Here is a 20,679-nt window from a genome sequence, read left to right as displayed (position 1 = left end):
TTGGGGTGAGAATCTCTCACTTCATGCCACGAGCCGTGCAGGGGATAGCCTGGATGCTCTCGGTGGATATGAAGAGCTCTATCACAGATGCAAATATTAAGAAGCCTAGTTTGGCATTAAACAATCATTAGTAATAAAGATTATAAGGATGCTGCATTTCAGTGCTCTCAGTTCCTCCAGCAAGAAGGCATTGTGCCTGCAAGTTGTAGGGGTTAAAGTGGCAGAAGAGGACTTCAGGGACCAGGTTAAAATACCTCCTCCTCAGCCATGAAGCTCATTGTTGTTGTTGTTTAGTCGTTTAGTCGTGTCCGACTCTTTGTGACCCCATGGACCAGAGCACGCCAGGCACTCCTGTCTTCCACTGTCTCCCGCAGTTTGGTCAGACTCATGTTCGTAGCTTCGAGAACACTGTCCAACTATCTCGTCCTCTGTCGTCCCCTTCTCCTTGTGATCTCCATCTTTCCCAACATCAGGGTCTTTTCCAGGGAGTCTTCTCTTCTCATGAGGTGGCCAAAGTATTGGAGCCTCAGCTTCATGATCTGTCCTTCCAGTGAGCACTCAGGGCTGATTTTCTTAAGAAGCTCATTAGGTTACCTTGGGCCAGTCAACATCTCTCAGCCTTAATAATTAATAATAATAATAATAATAATAATAATAATAATAATAATAATAATAATACCCTGCCCATCTGACTGGGTTGCCCCAGCCACTCTATGCAGCTTCCAACAGATGTAAAAACTGTTATGAGGATCAAATTGGGGAGAGAATTGTGTACATTGATGTGAGCTCCTTGGAAGAAAGGTGATACAGTGGTACCTCGAGTTACAGGTGCTTCAGGTTACATACGTTTCAGGTTACAGACTCTGCTAACCCAGTTAGTACCTCAGTTAAGAACTTTGCTTCAGGATGAGAACAGAAATCGTACTCCGGCGGCAGCAGGAGGCCCCATTAGCTAAAGTGGTGTCTCAGGTTAAGAACAGTTTCAGGTTAAGAATGGACCTCTGGAACAAATTAAGTTCTTAACCCAAGGTACCACTTTAATAAAATAAATGATTCCTATACCCCGTAATATTCACAGTGCCAGGAGTATGTATGGCTATTCTAACCACGCAAGTGCCTCTTTTCCTTCCTGATCCATCTCACAATGTAATTTGTCCAGTTGTCTTTCTTTGAATCATTTCTCCATTGCACCAAGATATATTGTCCCTGCTCCTGCATTGCAGGGGGTTGGACTAAATGATCCTTGTGGTCCCTCCCAACTCTACAATTCTGTTATTTTATTTTTACTATTATTCCTTTCCATTGGCCTACAGTAACTGATCTCAATAAAATAAAATGGAACTTCTTCTAATGTGTTTTCAGCATTCAGCCGAGCTTTGAAACCTTCGATGAAGGTCAATACAGGAGATATAGATAGACGTTTTTAAGGTAGTAAGTAAATTATTGTTCCTGAGCACATTGTTCTGAACATTGATGTGATTGACAAAGAGAGAGGGATATTCTGCAGCAAATACTTTTCAGTAATACCTTATAACTTTGCAGGCGCTATAAATACTGAAAGCGAAGAGGAAATGTTTTTATTAAAAATGTCACAAGCCTGCCATCCTCTGGTACCCAGTGATAGTGCAAGTTATGTGTAGAGGTGGTAGCCAAATTTATAAAAGGTGCTGTTGACAGGAACTGAAATCACACATTTTGAAAGTATAATTACATTTAATACTTGCAGAGCATGACAGTAAGTTGAGAAAAAGCACCTCAGGTAAAATAAACTAACAACAGTATACTTTACAGAGACTTCTGCTCTGTTTCCTGGTCAATGCTCCATCATAAAATGATTCTGAGTTTTGGACTTATCTATTACTCCCCAATTTTAATCAGCATTTTGACTTACACTGAGTTCCATGCCTGCTTGAAGGTTGGTTCATACTTCATTTTCTAACATGATAATAATTAGGGCTATGCAACCACTTTGGACTAATCCCATATTCCAAAATAAATCAGGCCGCTTCAGACAGATTTGGGCCTGGTTCGAAGCAGGTCAAGGGACCTCTGTATCATTCCAAAGCAAATGGACTCAGACTGATCTGGAGCTTTCTAAGAAAGCCAGACAGCCTGTCTCCAAAGTGTTGCAAAACAAGTAAATACCAAATAGGAAAATGCCATGAGAGGTAGAGGGAGAGAACTTAGCATTTCAATGAGGCATCTAGAATTGCCAGAATTAAGCATTCAACTGACTGTATAGTCCTCTAAAAAAAATTAAAGCAAGCTTTAAAAGTGACTATAAAAAAAATGTCTCCAAGGTGACTAGCTACCATGTGCACAAATTTCATGCACCTATGTAGAAAATAAAATAAAAGTTACATCTGTTTTAGTTTCCCATTGCAAATCAATGGGAGGATTTCTGAATTTGGATTTGGGGTATGACTTGGGTCAGATCAAACTGACTTGAGGTCCAAAATACATAGAGGGAACACTTTAGCAGGGGGAACACCTTGCACTGCCCTAACCGTAATCATAGAGATGGTTTCTATCTCATTAAGTTCATGGTGAATATTTCTTGTTGATATGACCCTATGTGGTGACAGCTAGTATTTACCACATCAAGGTGAAAGAACTGAGAGCAGAATTTATGGCACTATTTATTTAAAGGGAGTGAGTATATTTTCAGACTTAAGTGCTGCAAGCAGTAGTGGATGGTCTTCATCGGGAATTGTAGGGCGGAAAGCAGGGAAGAGGAAGCAGACAGGCAATGTCATGCCCTGGATTGGTGGTCAGAGGGGAGCTAGCTGAGGTCAGACCGAGGCCGATGGGACAGAGTCCCCTTCACCCTACTGGACTATGCTTTGAAGGTTGAGATCCCCTAACACCCATCCTATGCACTTTGACTTGAAAATAAATCCCACTGAGACCAACAGAGCGGAATCCCCAGTACATGTGCATAGGGTGGCAGGCTTAGCAACTCAAGACCACAGAAAGAAAGAAAAATACTTAATGGTGTAGACACAACTGGAAAGAGTTATTAAAATAAACAGTAATGATTTAATGGGCGTTATGGAATACAGTGGTACCTCAGGTTACATACGCTTTAGGTTAAATATGCTTCAGGTTACAGACTCCGCTAACCCAGAAATAGTACCTCGGGTTAAGAAATTTGCTTCAGGATGAGAACAGGATGAGAACCGGCGGTGCGGCGGCCCCATTAGCTAAAGTGGTGCTTCAGGTTAAGAACAGTTTCAGGTTAAGAACGGACCTCCAGAACAAATTAAGTACTTAACTCGAGGTACCACTGTAGAAGCAAAGCTGTCATGGGCACCCGATGGTCAATGCTCACAACAGCAATGGAATCACTAAGTAGGGGAGGAATATTCCCTGATTTGGTTAAGTGAGGAAAATTCAAAGAGAACTGATTTGTTAGGGAAAGAAGGTAAAAAACAACTAACCACTGCCCTCTTGTCTTTCATTCTTTCGTTCTTCCACTCTTTCACAAGCTAAAAACAACAAACTGGGGTAACCTTAGCAGCCTTTAGCCCTAAATGGGAACATATTCTGAGAATAAAGGTTTTTCTGTAGCATTAATAGAATCCCAAGATACCGTAGTTAAACTGCTGCTGCTTGGTAACAGAGTGAAGTGTTAGCTCAGGCATGACAGTGCCGTGCTGTCACTCACTTTAAAAGGTTTCTTAACAACTCCAAGACTGGATCTTGAGATGCATACTGCCAGACTTGGCCAGTCTCTGAGAGCAAGACTCCAGACTTCAGTTCAAAAGAAGATATTAGGGCTTTTGATAGTTAACAGGAGGTTAAGGGCAGTATGTGCTTAGAAATTAATAAATTCTGTTTTAAATTAGGGCCAGTTCTCAACATTCTCCCTTCACACTGTGTAGGCTTCACACACTACACTGCAGGCAACCGTTTTTATCCCAAGGGATACCAGTTGCAGGCAGGGCCAGAGGTGTAAGTGAGCAGAGCGTGGACCTGAATTTTTCCTTCACACAGTAGTTATAGACACAGTCATGTGTCCCTCTCTGTCCTCCTTCCAGACAAGAAAGAGAAGCCTGGAGGGTGTGCTGGCCCTGGGGGGAAGGTTACCGTTGGCGTAGTCAAAGTCCGGTCCTGGGTCACTAGCCTGGAAACAGTTCACAAGGAGCGGGGCGAGGTCCAAAGCCGGGCGGGGACAGGAACACTGGAGGGTCAGGTCTGGGTCCGGACAGGAACAGGTACTCAACAACAACGTTGCTCCCGCAACCTGGGACCGGGCTGACTGGCCTTTATCTTCTCTGAGGCCAGGGGCGGTCCCGGCCCCCAGGAGACCCACCTCTCCTGGCCTTAAGGCGAGCATTCCTCCTGGGAGAAACCAGTTCCCTTCGCCTCTCTGCCCTGAGCCTCTGCAGTTCAGGAGAGGCCGAAGGGTTACTGGGCCCAGGGGGAGACTCACCTGTAGGCACTGAGTCCTCAACCACCTCTGGAGCCAGAGTGGACTCACCTGGTGCCTGCTCCTGAGGATCCGGCACAGGTGCAGGCACTTCAGAATCAAGGTCCTGCCCCAGTTCAGCCGGCCCTGGTGGCGGGGACTCCTGTGCAGGCTGGGATTCCTCCGGTTCAGCCTCTGAATCGGATTCCCAGGCCATCACAGAGGGTTGCATTTTACTCCGTGCCTGACTCCTGAGGTTCCCCACCCCTGCTGTAGACTATGGTGAGACACAAATGTGATGTTGGCTTATATATGTCACTCCATGGGGGAATATCTTCAGGAGAAGGAAAGGCTAAGGCATAAACCCTAGGCTGATCCGGAGTGGAGTCCTTAAAATGGCTGCCGGGTGCCTTGTACACCTCCTTCCAGCAACTCCTGCAGCCAAGCTGGTATCAAACGCATTGCTCTGCTTTCCTTTGGACCACATCAGTGAGGCAGAGAAGGGGATCTTGTCGTATGGGCAGCCCAGGACCTCCATACGTACTGCCCAAGCTTGTGCCCCAGGGAGGTGCTGCTGGCACAATGGTTTGACTTCATCCCCAGAGGTGCATTCCCTTGTCTCATGCTAACACAGATAGCGTGCTGGTCCCGTGGGTTAACCGTGAGGCAAGGTCTGAGTCCAGTCCAAGGTCGAGGGTGCAGTACGGAGACAGTCCGTCAAAGCTGAAGCTGGGTCCAAGGCAGGGAGTCGGGTGAGGTCGGGAGCTCCGGTCAGGGTGCAGGCAGGAACTGGCTACCAACAATGTTGCTCTTGCAACTTGGGCCTGGGGCTGGCTGGCTTTTATCTGCCCCGAGGCATAGGGCGGCCCCAGTCCACAGGTGCCTCGCCTCTCCTGGCCTGGAGGTGAGCACTCCTCCTGCGGGAACTTAGTTCCCTCCGCCTCTCTGCCCTGAGCCTCTGCAGTTCAGGAGAGGCTGGAGAGTTACCAGACCCAGAGGCAACCTCAGCTTCATCTGATGGGGCTGAGAGTGGAGCACCTGCAGGCAATGGGTCCTCCATCACCTCAGGAGCCAGAGCAGACCCAGCTGGTGCCTGCACCTGAGGATCCAGCACAGGTGAGGACCCTTCAGGCTCAAGCTCCAGCCCTGGCCCAGCTGGTTCTGGAGGCGGGGAATCCTGTGCAGGCTGGGATTCCTCAGGTTCAGCCTCTGAGTCCGAATCCCAGGCCATCACAGGTAGAAAGTTGCTTGCGATGGAGGGATACCCTGAACAAACACAATGTCTGCCACCTAAAATAGATGAATAGATTGCAGAGGCAGTGTAAATGCGCACATGGGCTCTATGTGGTGGGGATACATTATTTATTTTATTTATTTATTTTGTGAAACTTATAGGCCACTTGATTGTAGGGGGGGGACCCTACAAAAACTTGTTTAGTGTTTCCTATGAAAGCCACCAGGTTGTTGTTTTTTCCTATGCTTCTATTTTGTGCATTCTGGGGTCAGTGATAAAAGCTTAAATAAAAAAAAACTCACACCACTGCTTCAAGACTCTGCCCTGCCACATGGCTCCTCAAAGTGATCTCATGACTCCCAGTAATGCAATGAATTCATCAGATTCTGGCAGGGAGCTCTTTCCGAAGCACTTAGAACTCAGCAGAGTTGTACATCAGCATAAATCCTCTCCATTGTGTTCCAAAGTGGAAACCGCAGCAGCCAAGCTGAGCCATGCCTTGGCAAAAAGGCTGGTGGTATATTGAAAAAAGAGGGAGGAACTGCCAGTTCTTCTGGTTCTTTGCTTTCTGTTTTCTTCTCCTTATATCTAGATGGTGAGAGTTGTTGGAGGTTGTCTTGTGTACTGATTTACCGTATTTTTCGCTCTATAAGATGCACCAGACCAGAAGACGCACCTAGTTTTTGGAGGAGGAAAACAAGAAAAAAAATATTCTGAATCTCAGAAGCCAGAACAGCAAGAGGGATCTCTGCACAGTGAAAGCAGCAATCCCTCTTGCTATTCTGGCTTCTGTGATAGCTGTGCAGCCTGCATTCGCTCCATAAGACGCACACACATTTCCCCTTAATTTTTAAGAGGGAAAAAGTGAGTCTTATAGAGCAAAAAATACGGTATATTGATTTGTGGATTAAAGTGTACTCAGTCTCTCCTTTTTTGGGTGAATGCCCTGGCCCTCCCATATCAGCAAGTTTTGCAGGCAACGTTCTTATGATTGTAAGACGGAAAGTTCACCTGAAAGTTCACAAGCCCCAATATAGATCTGGTAGATCACCTAGATCAGTGGATCTCACGCTTTGTTGTGACATGCATTATTCATAGGGGCATTCCTGGGAGGGGGGAAATGGCTACCCCCTGGGAATGATGTTAAGTTGTGTGGAATGCCATCCTTTATGAGATCTGTCTTCAATATATATCTAAGGAAAATATATCTTGGATAAAGATTCTGACGAAAGTGTCAGAGGCTGGGCAGAGAAGGAGTGTCCCCATCCTGACCCTTCCAGGGAGGAGGAAGAGGAAGACAGTATAGATTTACATCAGGGGTTTGCAGGAGGTCACAGCTCAGAGGCAGATGAGGGGAAAAGTTGGGAACTAATAGGAGAGGAGGAGCAGGCAGAGCTGGAGCAGCAGCTGGCTGACATGTTATCACTAGAAAGAATTCCAGACCCACCATCTCCCAGAACCCGGCAAGCCTTAAAAGTAGGAGAGCAAAGAGCTCAAAGACAGAGGGCTCTTAGTGGCACCCATAGAGGAGCTGATGATGATGGCAAATGAGGAAGTGGGAGAGAAGGGGGTTGAAGATTCACTCAGGGCAACACCATTATCCAAGAGGCTGGGTTCCATAGCCTCTCTCTTAAAATTTGAAATAAAAAAGGACTGTAAGAAACTTTTCCTTGTTTTTATACTTTCCTGGGCAACCAGCCGGGAGCCGCTGACAGCATCCTAACAGAAAGACACCTGGGATGTAATGCAGACTGCACCACTTGTTTGTAGTTAGCTCAGAGTGATGTAATGGAGGGGGAGGTATCATTCTCTTCCGTTAGGCTTGGCATAGCCAAGTCATACCACTAGCAAATTCCATTTCAGATGCCCGATCTGGCTCCGAAAGTAAATGTTTGTGGCTGCCCCTGAAGTCCCTGCTGGTTTTAGCAATGGCAGCAAAAAAGTCAGAGGGGGAACGAAACCACCATGGTGGTGCTGAAATGGACAGAACCCAGCGCCCTGATGGGATGCAAAACATCAGACTGATCACCTGATGATCAGAAAAGGGGTGCGAGACTCCCCCCACCAGCTGAACTGCTTGGATCAACGGAAAAGAGGGGGGCTGCCGTCCTCTGTGTGTGCGTGTGCAGTAGTATGGGGTACTTAAACCTACCACACACACACACATACCAACATACACATACCACCCAAAGGTTTTTCAAGGGCAAATGCAGCTCCCAGGGTGACCCACTCATAGGAACCAACTCCTAGGGGTCGAGGTCACTTCAGCCCCCCCCCAATAAAATATTTGAGAGGGCTGCCCCCCCCGACATTGCTATTCAAATGGTGTGTGTGTGTGTGTGTGCTGCATCTTGTGATCAATTATGGAGGGTGGGGCTTACCTGCCCCCTCCCCAATATTTTATTCAAGTTGGCACCACTGGACCCACCTGTTTCAAGATCTCAGTTTGTGCTGTCACAGCAAACAGATATCCATATGCACCATGCATTTAAAGCATTTCCTTTTCCCTCAAAGAATCATGAGAAATGTTTCTTTCCCCCTGGGAATTATAGCTGTGTGAGGGGAAGACTCCAGTTCCCAGAATTCCGGGGTGGGGGTGGGAGGTAAATGTGCTTTAAATGTATGGTGTGTGGGCAGCCTAAATCTGCCCCACTCCCCAAGGCTGAGTGTGGGTGGGCAGAAGAGAGAGCAAGGCTGGTGGGTTCTCTACGCCTCATTTTCCTCCTGAACATTACTCACTGTAACAAACAAGAGTGCTATTCTTAGAGAAGTCAATTAGCTGTCACTGACAATGCCATGGTGAGTGTTGTCTCTACACATTTCCCTACCCCTGCCATGAGTTCTGTTCTTTCCTCCCCAGAGTATAAAACAGATCTAAAAAGCAAGCCTTGAAATCATGTTTACACCCGCTTCAAATCCTGAGATGCTGACAAATCTAATTGACTGCTCCCCCCGCCCCCCCCCGCCCCCCGAAATGGCAACTGAGCTTTCAAATCAAGCGGCGAAGTCAGTTGCAAAGGATAACAAAATGCCAGAGTAGTTTTTCTAGACAGCCTTCCTTCGCTCCCAATTCACTGCTTATTTTTAAAGGCCTCTCTCCTACCCCACTAAAGTCAGCCTTTCAAAAACAGACCTGGGGGCTATTCCCATGTGGAATAGGCAGGGGATATGTCATAGACAAGCACAGATGAAATCAGAAGATGGGGGGGGGGGGGCGGAGGTTAACATGATGAAGAAAATGAATACAGATACATTATTCTCTGAGTGAATTTCCGGCACCTAGTCATTGCTGTTCTGTTGTAAGATACCTGTGAAATAGCAACTCTGCTTCCAGACTTGTGGAACCCCGATAGTCAGGTGAGCAGTCCCCTTTCCCCCAGCCCTAAAAGGGTAGGGAGTCAGAAAGGCAGGATCTATTTATTTACAACAACTAACTATGGTGAAAACACCATTTCCAATAGGTTATGCATGTATCCATGGTCAGTGGACTAGGGGGACTAGGCTAGTCCCCTAAATGTTCCTGGTCAATTAGAGTATTAAAGTATTAAAACCTGGTGCCTCCGTCCCAAGCCCGGAAAGCTTTTGCCCAGCTTAGGGAGGGTGGTGCAATGCTCATGCATGCGATATCACAAACACACCCAATTGTCCTCGCAATCTGACATCTCTGACCATAACTGTTCTCTTATGAAAAATTTCACCGCACGCCATTGTGGTGCTGTGGTCTAAACCACTGAACCTCTTGGGCTTGCTGATCAGAAGGTCAGTGGTTCAAATCCCTGCAACTGGGTGAGCTCCTGTTGCTCTGTCCCAGCTGCTGCCAACCTAGCAGTTTGAAAGCATGCCAGTGCAAGTAGATAAATAGGTACCACTGCGGTGGGAAGGTAAACAGCATTTCTGTGCGCTCTGGTTTCCATCACGGTGTTCTGTTGCACCAGAAGCGGTTTAGTCATGCTGGCCACAAGAGCCAGAAAGCTGTCTGCAGACGAACGCCAGCTCCCTCGGCTTGAAAGCGAGATGAGCGCCACAACCCCATAGTCGCCTTTGAATGGACTTAACCATCAAGGGGTCCTTTACCTTTACTTTTACCTTTTTATACGTTTGTGAAAAATGTTTTCATTGACCAGACTGCCTTACTGAAACTTGCTGCACTGTTTTACACCTTGTTAGAATTCCTCATTATGTGATTCCTGAGCAGCAGCCAAATAACTGAATACTTTGGTTGCAGATTGTCTGCAGCTGTTAACCATAATTCCCAGGCTGATTGTGAGTCTTGTGTCTGGAATCCCAACATTATTTTGCAATGTTATATATTAAAAACTAGCACAGAAAGATACAAGTATTAATTGGCCTGCTTCCTTTTGTAGTTCTCCCTTCTTAGTCTTTGTGCAGGAGTCAGCTATTAGCAAACACCTGGTATCTCAGAAGCATGCCTTCTCAGATCAAACCACCGAGCCAGGAGACAAATAAGACATTGTTGCATCATTAATGTGAGCAGATATGAAACTTGGTCTCCTACCATTTGAAAAGCTGAATGTTTATCGGTACAAAGTGCCACAGTAATTTATTGCCTGTTTCCTCTGCCCTAGTTCTTTCTTCTCAACATGCCTCGTGTCTTCCATCTCATTGGTTTGCTTATAAAACTGCCTGAGAACATTGTTCCCTATGCTTCTCACAGCAGAAAATGATGAAATGCAATTAAAAACATAATATCATCAAATAACACATCATCACCATCACATTTACATCCCTGCTTCCTCCCAAAGGAGTCCCGGGCAGCAAACAGCAAGTGATAAAACAATAAGAATATATTTTAAAACAATTCCAGTGCAGATACAGATTTGGGAACCACTTTCCAGCTGGAAAAAAAACCTTGCAGGATTAAGAAGAATAAAAGCAGATAATAAGCAGTTCAGAATACTTCTCTTTTTTTTAAAAAAGAGTTTTTTTAAAAGGCCTGGGAGAATTAAAAAGCCTTCCCCTGGTGCTTTAATGACAATAAAGATTGTGCCAGCTAAGCTCTTGGTAGATTCCACAAACAGGGTACCAACACCAAGCGAAACCCTTTTCATATTCTAGGACGTGCTGAAGCAAATGCTGTCTTAATTTTTGCAAAAAATATAACAACCACACACAAAAACGGTACGATATTATCAGGTTTTCCTGTGGGGCAATTGTCTCCAAAATATTCAGAGAGGAGAGGGTGCAACCTCTTTCTTTCTTTCTTTCTTTCTTTCTTTCTTTCTTTCTTTCTTTCTTTCTTTCTTTCTTTCTTTTATGAGGTGGCCAAGGGTTTTCCCTCTTTATGTTACTTTGAAAATAAGGGTTACAGTGGTGCCAGGCCCACTGTAGAGAAAAGTGTTGCAGGAAGGAGGCTGCATAAGATAAGACAAACTATTTCATGCCGTGTACCACCATACATGCATCGATCCTGCCTCCCACCATGCCTTAGTTGCGTGTTCAGAGCCAGAGACCTCTGCCCCAAATAAATTCACACTTGACTCAAACTTTTAGTTTTGGTTTTTTTGGCAGAATTTAGGCCACAACTTTATTGATTACAGAAGGTGAGTGGTTGCATAGGCTCTGGTTCAACTAGCTCCCTGCACCCTTGCAGGCAGTGCTGACCCAGGGCACCAGCATAGGTCAGCCAAGGGTGAACACCTGGGTAGGCAAAAAGCCAGGAACAGACTATGTTTACCACCCAGATGCCCCCCTGGACTCAGGCACGGGCACAACCCCCTCTCAGGGGTTGACCAAACCAGTTGAGTCCCTGGATTCCTTTAACGGAATACCCTTCACATAGGGATGGAGAGACTGCTCTCCCATCCCTATCACCTGAACCAGAGCCTATCTGCAACCTTACAAGTTGTGACGATTTGCTACGGGGCAGGCAAAACCCAAATGGCAACAGCCAATCAGCCAAGTGAGGAAATTCCTGCCGTGCCCCTGTCCTAACAACAGATGACACAGAACGGCATAGCAAGGTCAATCGCACAATGCCCTAAAAATAGGGAGAGGTGGGCGGGTGTTCCGAATGCACGAGCCGAAAGAGGAAGCTCTGGGTCACGTGCATGGGTATATATAAATCCCTCAATCCATTTAGACTGCGCCCCATTGGCCAGATTGAACCCAACATTGAGGGATCTACCATTCGGGTGTTGTGGCTAACCAATTGAACCCACCCACAACACAGGAGGTCAGTCTCCAGGTCTCACCGCAACACGTGCCCTCTTTTAGGGAGGACACAATCTGCCACGTTTATGCCCTTTTGCCTGCGTGTGGAATGAAGAGTAGATCTTGGTCTTTGCCTCAAGCAAACATTCCAACTGCAATAAGGGAGCTGTTGCTTTCAATTACATATCTGAGCTGGGGTGTGTGACCTACCCCTGATACTGGAATCGGCGGACCGATTCCCAAACTCACGGACCACAGTCCTTCTGAACCCATCGGTTGAATTCATTTCCTACGGGACAACGGAAGCTAATTTCAGAAATTTGTTTAGCCTGTAAGAGAGTAAGACAGATTGGGTAACATGGCTAAAAATTATACTCCAAAACTGGAATTCAAACATATACGTAAGGGAATATGAACATAGGTCTGTTTTTCCGTTAAAATTAGCAAGAGTTTTGTATAAGACTTGTTCCCTATCTGCCTGTACACATAGAAATTACTACACTGGGGTGATAGGCTTTCAAAAACATTGTTTTAGAATCATAGAATCATAGAGTTGGACGAGACCACAAGGGCCATCGAGTCCAACCCCCTGCCAAGCAGGAAACACCATCAGAGCACTCCTGATATATGGTTGTCAAGTCTCTGCTTAAAGACCTCCAAAGAATGAGACTCCACCACACTCCTTGGCAGCAAATTCCACTGTTGAACAGCTCTTACTGTCAGGAAGTTCCTAATGTTTAGGTGGAATCTTCTTTCTTGTAGTTTGGGTCCATTGCTCTGTGTCCGCTTCTCTGGAGCAGCAGAAAACAACCTTTCTCCCTCCTCTATGTGACATCCTTTTATATATTTGAACATGGCTATCATATCACCCCTTAACCTCCTCTTCTCCAGGCTAAACATGCCCAGCTCCCTTAGCCGTTCCTCATAAGGCATCGTTTCCAGGCCTTTGACCATTTTGGTTGCCCTCCTCTGGACACGTTCCAGTTTGTCAGTGTCCTTCTTGAACTGTGGTGCCCAGAACTGGACACAGTACTCCAGGTGAGGTCCAGAGCAGAATACAGTGGCACTATTACTTCCCTTGATCTAGATGCTATACTCCTATTGATGCAGCCCAGAATTGCATTGGCTTTTTTAGCTGCCGCGTCACACTGTTGGCTCAAGTCAAGTTTGTGGTCGACCAAGACTCCTAGATCCTTTTCACATGTACTGCTCTCAAGCCAGGTGTCACCCATCTTGTATTTGTGCCTCTCATTTTTTTTTGCCCAAGTGCAATACTTTACATTTCTCCCTGTTAAAAATCATCTTGTTTGTTTTGGCCCAGTTCTCTAATCTGTCAAGGTCGTTTTGAAGTGTGATCCTGTCCTCTGGGGTGTTAGCCACCCCTCCCAGTTTGGTGTCATCTGCAAATTTGATCAGGATGCCCTTGAGTTCATCATCCAAGTCGTTGATAAAGATGTTGAACAAGACCGGGCCCAAGACAGAACCCTGTGGCACCCCACTAGTCACTCTTCTCCAGGATGAAGAGGAACCATTGATGAGCACCCTTTGGGTTCAGTCAGTCAGCCAGTTACAAATCCACTGAGTGGTAGCATAGTCAAGACCGCATTTTACCAGCTTCTTTACAGGAATATCATGGGGCACCTTGTCAAATGCCTTGCTGAAATCAAGGTAGGCTACATCCACTGCATTCCCTTCATCATTATTCATTTAATAACCCGTTGGAACAAAATTAAAGTTTTAGTTTTCTCCCACTAAATAAGTCTGCACTGGAGCTCATGTGAGACATAGGAAGAAATCAAGCCACTGACCTTATTCCACTTCCTGATTTCTAAAAGCTGAGGGCTTTAAGATTTGGTTGAGCAAAATTAAATTATGCTCACTAGAGTGGTTATATTTAGCATGTCATTTAAATAGTTTGCAGCTTAAGCTGCCGCTTACAACTTCAGAGCATCTGTGTTGTTGTTTTATTAAAAAAAAAAACAAAAAAACTACGTACAGCCAGCTAAATAGGGAACGACAGCTTAACATGCTATCAAAATAGCACAGCTCTTTTGGAAGAGACACGTGACACAGAACCCATGGCTAACTTTCGGATACAAGAGTATATTGTTTTGCACACATTCCCTCAGTTTGAAGGCTGTTTATGGCTGCCTGTGACAAGTACTGTTTCGTTTCCGTTTCAAAAATTATGTTAGAAAGCTAAATAGGGCAGGGCTTTCTCAGCTTAGATAAAATAAAATTTAGGGCTGCAAACCTAACCCCACTTGCCTGGGAGTAAGCTCCACTGAATTCAATAGGCCTTACTTCTGAGCAGACATATATTTAGGGTTGCTCTGAAAGGCTAAGCTACTGCTCTTAGGTACAGAGGTAGATTTAGGGCAACGTGACCGGTTCTGCCACACTGGGCACTAGGGAGTGCCACAACTATGATATAGCAAATTGAGCTGAGTGGAAGCCAGGAGGCGGGAGAGCTCCGAATTTTGGCATCACACAGGGTGCTGCTGAAATTTGAAAGGCCGAAGTCCACCCCTTTCAGACATACCTTCCTTGAGGTCCCCTGCCCCTCCTAATTTTTTAAAAAATGAATTTTTCTTTTTGTTTTGAGGAGAATTGCCTCTTTGGGGGGATGTTCCCTCTCTTTTTGTCTGTTTGTTTTGCAGTGTGTTATGTCTGTTGTTGGAAGGGGGGCTTTAAGCATTACAGACCCTCCAAGTGTCCCTATTTTTCAGGAACATCCCTGACTTAGAGCTGTCCCAGTTTCTGATTTGATCCAAGAATGTCCCGCTTTTCCTTAGAATGTCCCTATTTTCATTGGAGAAATGTTGGAGGTTATGGAGTTATCCAATCCCCAAACCGTCTGAAGGCAATCCTGCATAGGGAAGTTTTTAAATGTTTTATTATGTATCTGTATATGTTGGAAGCCAGCCAGAGTGGCCGGGGCAACCCAGTAAGATGTGAGGGTTATAAATAGTAAAATTTTCATTATGGAATGGGACGTCCCGATTTTCATCGGAGAAATGTGGGAGGGTATGGCACTACCAGTTTTTCTTCTGTGAAATGCCCATGGCAGTCTCTTTGATTTCCACATGTGTGCTCACCCTGTGCTATAGAAATTCTCTTTTGAAAAGAAGTAAAAGACTGCACTGTAGGGTTGCACGCCTGTATATACTGTTGTGGGAGTAAGGCCCACTGAATTCAGTAGGATACCTCAGAGGAAATATGCTTCAGATTTTTAACTGCACAGTTGTGGCGGGCATGATCGATGCTGTACATTGTGAGTGATGTTGGGAGAGCAAATAAGGAACTCTCCCCGCATAAACACACATGCTAGAACTCAGACATATTCCAGTACAGCTGAACGAGGGTAGATGCAAAGAGTCAAAAGGAAGTGGCAACTTATGATCACAGTATGTGGATAGATGCTAGTTCAAAAGGCATTTTTGAAAGCAAGGAATGTGGAGCTTTTAATGCACATGAGCCAATGACAAGTCCAACAGAGTCCCAATACTGAGAGGCCATGTACCCTGTCTTGAAATGAATAGTAAAGTGTGGCTGTCCACTGTTGGAAGCAGAGAACTGAAGTAGATGAACTCTGATACAGCAGAACCAATTCTTAATTCCTGTGAAAGCAACTAATTTGTGTACAAAGGAAGTGTGAATAAAGTTCTAACAGTGATCACAAGCGGTGTTTCCCCTCTCTGATGTCAGGAGAGGATATCAAACGCTTTTAATCTTTAAAGACTTTAAACATAACGAAGAACTTGAAGGCAATTTCATTGCATCCCTTGATTATCCAGCGATGACTTTCACATGTCAAAGAATCATTCCAGATCAAGCATTTTAGATGGAGGTTGTTATGTGTCACTGGCATCACCTCAAAAAGCAGAAAAACGTTTTGATCTGAAGCTGAACGACACAGATGCATCTGTTACTCATCTCTTAGGATCAAGGATCTGGAGAAACTGTGGCTCTCTAAATGTTGCCAGACTACAAATCCCATCACCCCTGACCGTTTAGCCATGCTGCCTGGGGCTGATGGGAGTTTGAGTTCAATAACATCTGGGGGGCCACTGGCTCCCCAGTTCAGTCTTAAATATAGGGATGCTTAAGCAGGTTATAGAGATTCAATACAAAAATTTTCTGCTGGGTCAAAGTGAAAACTTGATTGTGTACATGTGTTTATTAACAGGAGCTTCCTAATGAGTCCCAAAGGTGGAGGCTTTTTAGCCTAAGAGGCCCTGATTACTTTCAGCAATTGGCATAGTTTACAAAGTAAACTTTCAAAGGAGGGCTCTCGCATCCAATCATTTATTTATCTGCCACTTGGTGCCAAAATAAACTTCTAAGTGGTATAAAAACCAGCTATGCAAACATTAAAATCTAAACATCAATGATAATAAAAAAATACACAAGAAAACAAATCCCATTAAAACAATACAGCTATTCAAGCAGGAGACTCAGGCCGAGAGCTCAAGGAAGTCCTTGTGTAAACAGATGCATCTTCAAAAGCCAGCAGAATGCCAATACAGACCAGGAGTCTCATCTTTCAGCCGGGAGTGTATCCCATAATACCAGAGCTACACGGAATGGCATGCTCCTGAGGTGTAGCTGTTGTTCTCTGAGCTGAGCAACCATCTGTGCAGCGTTTTGAAAACACTGCACTCCCCACTCCAAGTCACTAAATGGCTCAAGGTTGGCTCCAAGGATCTCTATCGGGTTATTTGTACACAAGACCAAATCAAAAGGTAGGCCAGCAACAGTTGACTACACAGATAGCCATTGGGAACAACAAAAACCAACAGATAAACAACCTGCCTTTCTTCTTTGTAATCTCTGCGCAGACACGTATATGGGAGAATAGCAAAATGACCAATTTGGAGGTGGGTGCAGGGAAGTTTTCCTCTCATTTAGCACAAGCTGCATGGGAGGAACCCATAGCGCCATTGTGGAAATCAAGCAACGAGACCCCCTTAAAGAGTGTTTGCAAAGACTGGTTTCAGTCACTGGTAGCTCAGTCGGTAGAGCATGAGACTCTTAATCTCAGGGTTGTGGGTTTGAGCTCCACATTGGGCAAGATTCCTGCACTTCAGAAGGCTCTACAATTTTATGATTCTCCGAAAGAAACTGAGATTAGGCTTTGTTGTCAAGATACCCAGGATGTGAAGGCTCAAAGGAGACCTTTGAATTCTTAAATGAACCTGGAGGACTGATCTGAACAAGGTTCAACCCACAAAAAAATGTTCGAAAGGAAGGTCAACCAATGCAATGAAGAGATTACATTGACAGTACCTCTAGCATGACTGCCCGACACCAATATCGTGGCAGGATACGCATAGCGGACATGCAATTCCTAATAATATACACCTGAAAGCAAACTGTTTGACCACTTGCTACACAAATCATTGAAAGTGTGTGCACATATACATATGTTAAGTGTGAGCAAAAGATTTAGATGAATCCTGAATCAAGAACAGAAATGGGGCCGCCTCAGACTGATTCAGGGCTTGTCCAGGTCAGTTTCCTGAAGGAATTGCATGTCAGCTTAATCCCCTCTAGCAATGTTGTGGGAATAGAAAGATTAAACCCATAAGATATCTGAACTGGCAGCGTTCTAGGCACCACCAAGGCCACTGTGGCATTTTGATGCATTCCCCAATCTCCTGTGCCAGGTGGTCATGGTCAAAATCAGATGAGGCCAGAAAGTGCCAGTGCCCTTGAAGGCTACTACAAGAGCACCATTGGACAGGGGCATCAGTACAGAGGCAGGGGTATCGACTCAAAAAAATTTCAGGCCCAAATCCAGAGAGAGCCACACATGGCCTAGTCTTGACGTTCTTTGCTCAAGGAAGTTCAAACAGTGTGGGTGGAAACTGATGATATGAACCTGTGGGGTGCAGGAAAACACCAGTCATATCTGTCAGGCACAGAAAACCTTCTCCACACATCAAACATAGCATCTGCAGAAATTTCCCGTTTTTTAAAAAAGATAATAGTGAAGGATTTTTTTCCTAAAAATAATGAGAGGAAATGCTTTGTGTCTCATTTTGCCTGTATCCTTTTGGTTGGTTGGTTTAAAGATGAAGTTTTTTTAAAAATGGAGATGAAAACAGATTAAAGCCAAGGTGAAAAAGTATTTCAAGGATTACGAGAAATATTCTGAAGCTCTAAAGGAAGTTTCCTATCATGCTATACAGGCGGTGATGGAAAAGAAAATGAGGAAAAAGCCTTGAGCCACATATAGATCCAGAGTTTTCATAGCGTTCCCCTTCTCAGGGGCAGAGGCTGCAGGCTCTTCTGAGCTTTTGAAGTTTCTGAAATGCTGCTCTTTAAGGCATATGACTGCACAGAGATCACACAGAACAGTGTGAGAAACAGTCGCTAAAACTTTCTACATTCAGAAGCCCTTCCGAGAGGGTAATACTGTATTTTTCACTCTAAAAGACGCACCAGACCACAAGACACACCTAGTTTTTGGAGGAGGAAAACAAGAAAAAAAATATTCTGAATCTCAGAAGCCAGAACAGCAAGAGGGATCGCTGTGCAGTGAAAGCAGCAATCCCTCTTGCTGTTCTGGCTTCTGGGATAGCTGCGCAGCCTGCATTCGCTCCATAAGACGCACACACATTTCCCCTTACTTTTTAGGAGGGAAAAAGTCTTATAGAGCAAAAAATACGGTAATTGCCCCGGGCAACACTGGCAAATGGTACTAAATTTCAAGTTCTGTTATTATTAGGGCCTTTTCATTCAAGGCATTTGACAAAAGTCAGTGAAAATAAAACCCAAGGATGAGAGCAAATGCAGCGTGCCCACACACGACACACCATACTCGGCCGTTGACCACACCATCTATCTTGTTGTTTGAACTGCATATAAACACTTCATAACTCTCTCTCCTCTCTGCACCCCCAGCTAAGCAAATAGGTTGGCTGCTAGCCTTGCAGGAGGGTGGGGTGATGGAGCTAACAGTAGCAACTAATTCTTACTGACCCCAAGAAAGCTATTTTAGGGATTCAAGTACAACTCCTCTCACCACCTTCCCTTCTTGTATGTCTGTCTAGCGCCTGTGTGGTGATAGGAACTCATTTGTGGAGTTATCCACAAAGCTAATTTTTGTATTCCCGATTAATTCCCCAAATCAAGGACAGGATATTAACTTATAATTGGAAGGATATTAACTTATGATTGGAAGATTATGGGGGGGGGGGAATCGGTATAGCTACCTAATTTACAGAGTAGTGAGAGCCGAAGTGGAGTGTGGTTTGAAAGGAAAGAACTCCAGTAGGTTTATAGGCAGCAATTCAGCAATTCCCGCTGTGCCTGAAAGATTTTGTGGCCATCCTTTAGGTGAGCTATGCAAAATAGATCAATAGAGCAGAGACACATCAGGTATTCAGAGTCTTGCCGGCTGTCTTCAGACTGAAAGATCAAGAGCAGCCTCCCATGCAAGTTTTCCCAGCCAAGTCTTCCACCCTCTGCTTCTCATTTTCTAAATCTGCCACTGTCAGTATAGCTCTAGATATTACCAATGCAGAATTCAAACAGCTCAGAAACTGCATGCCACAGATCTCCTTTATACAGAAAAATAAAATGCTGGACTGGGAGTAGACATGTAAAATTTCTGGGGAAACAAGAAAGCTTCAGAAAAATGGGGGGTGCAAACTTTTTTTCACAGTCTTTACATATTGAAAGTCAATTTATTTATTTCATAAAATTTCATTAGCCACTCAATTGCAAAAAAAAAAGAAAAAAATTCCCAGAGTGGTTTGTTACTTCAGGAAAATGCATTATGTATACCTTGGTTCAACACAGAATTATCATATCTAAAAGTAGTTCAGACAATAGTTGCGAATTGCCTTTTTTTAAAAGTTGTTGTCACAAATGGAGCTACAAGTTGATGAACTACTGTATAAGGAGCCTAGCAACTCTCTAGTTTTGCTGGTTTATGACAAAAATAAAAACAGAAACCTGCAACATTATGGTAAAACAAATTACTATTTATACCGAAAAGTATGTCTCCTCTTGTTTTCCATATACCTTGCCTTCCTACCTTAAATATTTCATTCATCATTCTAAAAGAAAATATTTCATAATCCATCCAAAAAGGCTTCAAGCAAAAAACCGGGGGAGGAGGGTTCCTGTAATTTTTCTAGCCTTCGCACATCATGTTGCGAGGTACAGTAACTCTGAATCAGCTGCTTAAAATGAGATATGGAAACAAGTAACATTGCTGTCCTCAGAACTATTTCAGTTTTACAGGAAACGGCAAGAATGAACTTCATAATCTTCAGATACTTATCATAATCGATCTGATCTGATCTCTTTAGAACTGGACAGTCTGAAGATCCATGCTACAAACAAAACAGCTGCCTATTGCACACTATACTGTTTAAAAAACATCTGACGATATTTTTAGCCTGCAATGTCTGCACTGAAAACATCTGCAAAGGCTTGATCTTAGGAGATGCTTTGTGCTCCAACGACAAAAAGTCACGTTTGGTGCATCATATGTAAAACATACTCACAATTTTAGAACTGACACAGACCAGGGCCCTGCTTTGTGTGTGACAATACAGGTTAGTGCCAGTGGTTCTGACAAGCCCCTGGGTATTTTCCACAAGGCTCATTTAGCTCTAGGACAGGGCTGGGGAATTTCTCCCTCACTGTCACATGGGACGGGGGGGGCACATACATGTACTGAGAACACACCCATTCTCTCACTCAACTGCACCGATGCCTCTAACCCCAACACACACGCCAGGTCTTGCTGAGATTATAAGACTTGGCATGAAAGAGATGTTAAAATATTCCATGAAAAAACTGGCTTGATGCAAAAAGGTTTATAACATTCCAGAAATCCCAGACA

The sequence above is a fragment of the Podarcis melisellensis genome (assembly GCF_964234715.1).
Source record: "Podarcis melisellensis genome assembly, chromosome: 7".
Taxonomy (NCBI): Eukaryota; Metazoa; Chordata; class Lepidosauria; order Squamata; family Lacertidae; genus Podarcis; species Podarcis melisellensis.
Note: the sequence above shows the minus strand (reverse complement) of the source record.